Raw genomic sequence first — 8,076 nt, 5'->3', positions numbered from 1 at the left:
TTAGCTTTTGCCAAATACTTTTTCTGTGTCAGGATGATAATTTTAAGTTTTTGTCCTTTATTATGGATTATTACATTGATTTTTATATGTTGAACCAACCTTGCATTCTTAGGATTCACTGACCAATTCTTACATTTAAGAAAATTAATCTAGGATATGGTCATCTGAAGATTCACAGTGTGAGATTTTCCTTATCCATTTCACCTTCATCATGAATCTGGAGTGTGCTATCTATCTTTTTACATGCATCTTCTAGTACAATAATTGTGATACATCCTCCTCTGGGAATATTCTTCTTGACATTTTGATCACAAAATGAAAGCCTCCTATATTCTCACCTGTGTTTCATAGAACTTAGTGGGAAAAAAGCTGATCCAAAGTTAATGTCCCCAAACCTTTTTTTATCTTCTTGGAAGATGACTCAGTACTTTGGGCAAAGCACTGTAACAACTGATTGAGGATGTAATAGTGAGCATTAATTGTACTATTGCATTATTCTTTGAGACAAATACAGCATGTTTCCATTTTCTTCTGATTTTTTTTCCTCTATATTTTACAGTGAAGAGGCCTTGTGGAATAAAGCAGGGTTTTTTTTGGTTTTGTTTTGTTTTTTTAAGATTTATTTAAAATTTTATTTATCATCATTATTCTTAAGTTTTGACCAGAGAGAGACAGAGAGAAAGGGAGAGTGAGAAGGTAAGCTGCCAGGTCTGGGACGTGAACCATGGTCGGCCATGTGGGAGTCCAGTGCCTCAGCCGCCATGCCACCTGCCAGCCCCAAGCAGGGTTTTTTAAATAATAATTTTTATAAATCCTATCTTGTTTGACTAGCTCACATTGTTTCCTCAGAAGGACATCCTATAGAGGCTCAGATGATGTTGGGAACTGTAGTTGATTTGGGGTGAGTAAACAAGACATACTGATTGCTAGCCTATGATGTAAAGATTTAGAATCTGGGATGAATCGATAACTTACTAAGTTGTAAATCAGACTGTATAGACTGCAGGTGATAAAGCATTTGATTCAGTTGAAATTAGTTGAGATAGCTGATTTAGTTGAAATTTAGAAGTTAGGCAATTTAGTCTAATGAGGAAGTTGGGGAGCGTATTAAGGTGAAGGGATACCTAGCGCTCAGTACTGGCCGCCAGGTGACCCAGAGTGGTTTAGGTGCTATCTAAAAAAAAGCTTTGCGGAGTAGAAAGAGAAAGGCAGTGCATGACCTGGGTATAACTTTTATATAAACAGGGAGTCATAATTTAGGTAGTACCCTACATACACAGCTCTCTGTGGAGCCCATCATCAGTTACTTCCTTTACTCAAGACTTTTCCTATTCCTCCTCAACTTGAATGAGGTTACATCATCTGAAGTTCTTCAGTGCATTTCAAAATTTATCGGGAAGGGAGATTTTCTAAGACCGTTTATATCCTGGACTGAAATAATTTGTTTAATCTAGAGACTCTTCTAGACATGAAAAGTTCTAGTATAAAATGATACATTATGGTTGTTTTATATTATATTAGATACGCTCTTGGTCCTTCCCATATGTGTATTTTCATCTTTTTCTATCTTTAGCTAAGTGAAATTCCAAAGTTACTTCATGGAATATATTTGAGACATCTAGCAATATACCTCAGTCAGTATTTAATGAAAACCATTCTCGATGATATACTGGTTTTTAAACATGCCTTTCGTAGATGGAAAAACATGTAATTTCCAGATAGTGGACAAATTATGCTTTTCTTGTATTGGCCTGGTCTTATTATTGTTTATAACTTTTTTCCTAAACACAGAGCTGTTTTATTTATGTTGATGGTCACACGAGAAAAAGGGAGAGATAAATGTTTTTTCCTCCAATTCTCCATCTTATTAGGATCCTGGGTATATGCATACCCTGTGTGTTTTTCAGGCTGCTGAGGTTGGGACTCTAACCCTGGTCAGCCATATGTGATTCAGCTTTCTCTGCTCAGTGCTTTACTGCTCTGCTACAGAGCCAGCACTGTATACATAGGATTTAAAACACCTCCCCCCCCCCACGCCTGGGTTCCTGCAAGATTTGTCTTTCTACCTAGTATTCTCATGATTCACACTGTTGCATTTGTCATTGTTTATAATTGGCCCTCTCTAAACACTGGTACAGATTCAACCAACCCAGAATTTAAAATGTAACCTTCTTGCTGATCTATACAGTGTATCTAGGCCTTATGAGACCAACAGATGGCATAGTGGTTACTCTCTGGACTTCCACATGCCCAAGATACTAGGAGGAGAATGGTAGAGAAGGGATTACAGCATGGTCATTCTCCCTAGAGGGTGGTTTTTCACTGTCCCTCTTATTGTCTCTGTCTTTTTCACTCTCTCTGGCAAGTGCAAGTGCCCTAAGACAAAAACCTCTATTTTAAAAAAAAGAAAGATGGTTGCATCTATACTGAACATGTACTGTCTTCTTTTCTTGTTCTTATTTTGTAAACAATATAACAACTTTTTATATAGCATTTATATTATATTAGGTCGTATAAGTAATCTAGACATGATTCAAAGTATGGGGGCGGGGAGCAAGTGATGTGGTGGTTAAGGTGCTGGACTGCCACATGACTGACCATGATTCAAGTCCCAGACTTGGCGGCTTTACAAAATCAAATATAAGATAAAGAACATGGGAGAATGTGCATCTATTTTATTGGGTTGTAAAAGTCATGATGCATTTTTACATAGAAAAATAGAAAAATATGTCATGACTTTCCCTATGACCCAATAGTATATGCAAATACTATACAATTGTATGTAAGGAACTTGAACATCCATGGATGTTGCTATGGGGAGACGATTCTGGAACCAATTTCCTGTGGATACTGAGGGATGACTGTATTCACTTCTCTCAGTATAGTTATATATATACTCTTTTGAAGTCTTCCTTATTCCTCTATTTATTTTAGAGATTTTTCAAGATTGCATTTTTTGAGCCTCTCATTTTTCAGTGAATATTTACTAGACTCCTTTCATGTTCTACCTACTATTCTGGGTGCCTTTTTTTTTTTTTTTTTTCTTCCCCCCAGAGAGCTTGCTATACAGTTTGTTGGGATAAGCATAGGCTAAGTAAACACTTAATAACTATTAATATATAGTCAGTAATTATATTCTTCCATGTTTTCTTCTAGGTTTTCTATATGGTGAGCTAGGCTAGCTTTTATATACTTTTTAAATATGCATTTTAAAAAATCAAAGTTACTGTTTATAATCTCTTCCTTTGGCACTATCTATTATAAAATTATATTGCTACTTTATTCCATCATTTCCATCACATCTACACCACTAGCTACTGTAGACTTTTCTTTGATGGGGACCAGCAGTTAGCGTAATGGCTATGTTGCTGAACTCCCAGGTAGCTGACCGGGGTTCGAGTCCCAGATCAGGTGGCTTAAACTCACGCCGGGTGTGTGTGTGTGTGCGTGCCCAAGATCCTGAGAGGAGAATGGAGGAGAAGGGATTGCCAACTGTGGTTTGAATCCCTGCACCAGTGACTTGAAACACACACACACACACACACACACACACACACACACTGCATGTGCTTTGTGTCTCTTGAAATCTGGACAGGAAAAGGAGATGGAGGAAAAGGGATTGTGACATGACTGCCCCATTGAGGGTGCTTTCTGTCTTTCTCTCTGTTGATCTCTAATGAGCACATATGCCTTCTGACAGTTTTTTTAAAAAAGGAAGGGAATGTAGAAATGTGTGTATACACACACACACACACACACACATGTATATATTTTTTAAGGTTTTCTCCATAGGACATGTGTGCTTTCTGGAGCTGAGAGAGACAGAGAGAGGGAAAAGTGAGAAATCACCCCCCAGGGGGCTGGCCACACCACAGTCCTTTTCCTCTATTCTTCTCTTTGGACTTTGAATATACATGCACTAGTGCCTATCGTGAGTTTCAAGTCACCAGGTCTGGGACACGAACCATGGTTGGACCATGTGGGAGTCCATTCACCTTAGCCACCTGGCCCCCCCCAAAAAAATTTTTTTAAAGAAAAAACTGGCTGAAAGGATAGAAAAGTTAAAGGGAATATGATTATCAAAATATTGTAGCACCGTAGTACTTAATCATTCATTTGATTACATTATTAATTACAGAAACTTTTTATAAGGGGGAGATTGTGCTCTCTTTCTTTCGAATGACAGGAAAACAGTGACAATTGACCACTAGTAAAATAGTGGAAGAAGACATTGAGATCAAATATTGTGTTTCCAACCTTTGTGGATCATTAAAAAGTCAGTACTTCTAAATAGTTTACAACAGGTGTTGCTGAAAGCATGGGGGTCATGTAGATAACATATTGTTCAAATCAATTAAGTGTAAGATGATTAGAAATGGTTGCAGGGGGACCAGCAGTTCAGTAGTTGGTGTAATGGCTATGTAGCTGGACTCCCATGTAGTTGACCACAGTTCTAGTCTCGGACTCGGTGGCTTAAACTCACGCTGGGTGTGTGTGCATGCATGCCCGAGATCCTGAGAGGAGAATAAAGGAGAAGATTGTGGTGTGGCCATCCCCCCTGGGGGGTGATTCCTCGCTTTCTGTCTCTCTCTCTCTGGTGGGCACATGTGCCCTATAGCATAAAAAGAAAAGAAAAGAAAAGAAATAGTTGCAGGGTAGGGAGGGCTGTGGATAACTTGTTTGTTCTCTTCCTAGCTAGAGATTCACCTGCCAAGAAGGGCCTTATCCAGTAAATTCTCTTGAGAGTTAGCATTAAATTTGGATATAAAATTTGGAAAAGTAGGATGAAATTTAGACATATACTGTTGTCAATTCAATCAAATTACCTTTTCCTACTTTGCTTTAATTTGTGGAATTTCTGTATTAACTTGTATTACAGTTAATTTTCTATTGCCATGTTAACTTGAATAAGAAAGTCATTTTATCAAAATGTAACTCTTAGATGGGTAATTAGCTTTAAATAAGTATTTTATGTTTCATTTCATTTCTCATACTTTTAAGTTTCTTTTATTAAAATGTTTTAGGACTGCCCAAAATATCTATACTTCATAAAGTGATCATCACTATAATTATTCCACTCATCAAAATTTTTTATTTAAATTAACGTTAGAATGAATCTTGGTTTAATTTTGGATGTGAGATTTTTATTCTTTTCGACTTCCAATCTTAGAAAATTTAAAATAATTAGTTTCTCTAATAAAAATCTATACTTATACATTGCTGCCTTTTGAAGCTTTGAAGAACTGTATATAAATTTTAGGAGGATCTGAGTTAGGCAGAATTTTGAAGTATGACCAGAATTTTCCATGTTTTCCCTCAAATTAAATTTCGAACTATATTTAGAATTTTCATGCCTTTTCCTGACTCTCCCATTGCACGTTCCTGCTAGGTAGTCTCCATCATTCTAGTTGATTCAAAACCTTTTTTTTGCTCATTGACACTTATTATATTGTATACTTTTACTTCTTTCTAGATGAGTAATCTTTTTTTTTAGAATTATTTTATTTAATTTTATTTATCCATTCATTCATTTTGACTAGAGAGAGACACAGAGAGAGGGGGCAGGGGAAGTGAGAAAGCAAGCCACTGGGTTCGGGACTTGAACCATAATCGGCCAAGAGGAGTGTCCAATGCCTTAACCACCATGCCTAGAATAATCTTATGACGCAAGTATTTGCTCAGTTATTCATTCATTTTTTTCACTCAGGAAGTGTTAAGATCCTATCATGAGGCATTGACCATAAAATGCATTTGACCAGAATTCTTTGCAAGTGATTTGATGTGGACAGTGATACACAAACAAAAGATACATAATTGATATTTTCAATAAATATTTATTTAGCACTCCTGTGTATCAGGCATTATTTTCCAGCTGCAGGGTTGCAGCAATGAATTTAAACTAGCAACTTCTATGCTTTCATGGAGATGATATTGCAATGGGGGAATGGTAATAAACAAGTATATAATATGTCATTTAGAGACAAGTATTGAAAAAAAAAATGTAAGAAGAGATGAGTGAGGGTTTCAGAGCTTAAGTCATGAGAGCTTCCCCTGGGTTAAGATAGTGAAACATGAAACTTTCTGGGCAAATTGGTTCCAGTGAGCTAAGATCAATTCTCTGGAAAAGGGAGGAGCAGCTCTGAGCATTAACAGCTCAATTATTTGCATTTTAAATAATTTTAGTTAACACATGTGTATCCACTACTTAGCATCTACTGTTAACATTTTGCTATAATTATTTTATTACATATCTGCCATCCCATGCCTCTGTCCATCCATTAATCCATTTTATTTATACACATCACATAAATTGCAGGTATTTTTGTTTTCCCTCTTAATATTTAAGCATTAAGTACATTTCAGCAGGGACCAGCAGTTAGCATAATGGCTATGTCGCTGGACTCCCACGTAGTCGACCGTGGTTCACGTCCCGGACCCCGTGGCTTAAATCTGTACTCCCATATGGCTGACCGCAGTTTGAGTCTCAGAACTGGTGACTTTAAACTCAGGCTGGGTGTATGTCCATGCACGCCCAAGGTCCTGAGAGGAGAATGGAGGAGAAGAAACGTCAGCATGCCATCCCCCCGGGGGGTGATTTCTCACTTCCGGTCTCTCTGCCTCTCTTTTAAAAATCTCTTAAAAATTTACATATTTTATGATACATAAATCTGGTATGAACATTTTTTTGAATTTTGACAAAGGTCCAACTTTCATCAAAATACAGCATATTACAATCATCCTACAAAGTTTCTTCATTCCCTTTCTCAGTAATTTCTGAATCTGGCCCCAAGAAACAACCATTATTCTGACTTCTTTTCTACTGTAGATTAATCTATTCTTGACCTTTATATAAATAGAAAAATATGATACATATACTTTCATATACTTTTATGTAAGATTTTTTTTTTCACTTGTGTTAGATTTGGGGCACTTGCACACACATGACCAGTGTGTTTTTCAAGCCATGTTGTGTGAGACTTGAACTATGCAGTTGGCCATGTGGTATCCAGCCACCCCAACCACTGTGTCACTAGCTGGCCCCAAATGTGTACATTTTAAAAGTGCATGTAAGTTAATTTATAGCTTAATTTATGTTAGTTCTGGGAGTATCTCTCTTCTATTGTTCAAGGAAATCAGGGTTTTAACTAGTATGACTGACACCCATTTTCTGCTAACTTTCAGAGTCTAATCAGTTTGCAATGCCTTACAGTTGTTTCTTTCTCAATGTCTAATATAATTATTTTTGCTATTCCTGGACAATGGAGATACCTTAGACACTTTAATTTCCTTTATCTTATTCCAGGCTTTTTTGTTGTTGTTGTCATGCATTTTAATTTACATATATACATTTTTTCTACATGTATAGATAATATATATTCAATTATTATTTTTACTATTTTAGGTTTTTGCCATAGGGCCCATGTATTTGCCTGAGAGTGACTGAGAGAGGTAGTGAGAAGGAAAGTGAGAAATCACTTCGCAGGTGGGGTGGCCACACCACAATCCCTTTGTGGAAGGCTGCATATTAGATCTTGCACATGAACAACTGTTTGTCCATTTTGTTCCCTTACCCTAACATGGCTGTCTGCTTCTGTAAACCTGCTTGCTCTTCCTGTGAGAAAATTAGCTTGTGCGAGCCATATAGAAAACCATATCCTAGACAACATCCTGTACCTGTTACAATCTTTGCTAACTAGCTCAAAACCCTTTTGTTTAGCAATGTAACTGCTTACATGGAAACCCCAGTCCCCTCAGAAATAATTAACCTGCTTGATTCAGTTTCTGTAACTGTCTGCATAGAAACCCCTGGTAACTAACTGACAGCCTATAAAAAGACAACTCTAACTTCAGTTGGGGCTATAGTTCTGACTCCCCCCCCCCAGCCCCCGACTATAGTCGTTGGCCAGCTAATAAAGACTCTCTTTAAACTTAATCTGGCTTTGGTGGTCATTTGTTTGGTGGCACTCTACAACACCTTCTCTATTCTCCTCCTAGGATTTTAGGCACAGATGCACATGCGGCTGGTGTGATTTTCAAGCCACTGGGTCCAGGTTCAGACCACCTTTTGCCATGTGG

This window comes from Tupaia chinensis, unplaced genomic scaffold (genome assembly GCF_000334495.1).
Source record: "Tupaia chinensis unplaced genomic scaffold, TupChi_1.0 Scaffold000187_1, whole genome shotgun sequence".
Lineage (NCBI taxonomy): Eukaryota > Metazoa > Chordata > Mammalia > Scandentia > Tupaiidae > Tupaia > Tupaia belangeri.
The sequence above is the reverse complement of the archived record's forward strand: the minus strand, read 5'-3'. Positions refer to the sequence as shown.